This window comes from Orycteropus afer, unplaced genomic scaffold, assembly GCF_000298275.1.
Source record: "Orycteropus afer afer isolate SDZICR_OR568_19922 unplaced genomic scaffold, OryAfe1.0 scaffold00066, whole genome shotgun sequence".
NCBI classification, from domain to species: domain Eukaryota; kingdom Metazoa; phylum Chordata; class Mammalia; order Tubulidentata; family Orycteropodidae; genus Orycteropus; species Orycteropus afer.
In genome coordinates this window covers 6,535,289-6,536,175 of record NW_006921653.1, presented here as the reverse complement: position 1 = coordinate 6,536,175, position 887 = coordinate 6,535,289, and positions in this window count along the sequence as shown.

Sequence of the window (887 nt, the reverse complement as noted above, 5' to 3'; positions counted from 1 at the left end):
GGAAATTTTCCTTGTTGGCTGCCAGGAGTGGGAGGGGAGGGGAGGGAACACTGCCAAAAAAAAAAAAAATGCATTGATCATGTCACTTTAGTTTTGTGTATTTCCCTGTACATAAATTATATTTCAATAAAATGCATTTAAAAAAAAGAACTACATAAATGATCTTCTTGTATTTTCCACAGGTGTGTTTTTTTATAATCACAAATGGGCGGCAGTCATTATCAGCATTATTATCACCATTATCAGTTAATATTTTATGGTGCCTTGATTAATTGAAAGCATCTGTACTAGGTGCTGTTAAGGACTTTACCTTTCTAGAAGATAAAGTCACTGTCATTAAGGTGTGTCTCCTCACTGGGGCAGAGGTAAGATTAAAGGTTTTGAGATGGAGATAAATTTGGAAAGTGGTATAGACCCGAAAAGCCCAGGGGGAAGTAAGCTGCAGAGTGTTGACTTCCAAAGTCCTTCTACAGATAAACAGTGCTGCTCCAGCTGCTCAGTGGGAAGAGCTTCATAAAGAACAGACTGCTGCACAGACATCAAAGAACGAGGTCTGACAAATGGCTCCTGGACTCAGTAATGTCAGATATCGCTGATGAACTTTCCACAGAGAGAGACAGGAGTATGTGGTTAAGAAATCAGTGGGGGCTAAGAAGTGAAGAGAAGGGCTTGGTGACAAAAGGAAAGAAGGAAGTGGGGCAATAGCCGAAGGAGAGAGCAGGGTCAATGGGAAATATTTTCAAAAAAGCAAACATTTGAAAATGGCAAAAGTTGATAATTACTACAATTGGTTGAAGGGTAAAGGAAGTTCATTATACTACTCTTTCTACTTGGTATAAGTTTAAAATTTTTCTTAATAAAAATACAGGAAAAGAAAGATGAGAAAT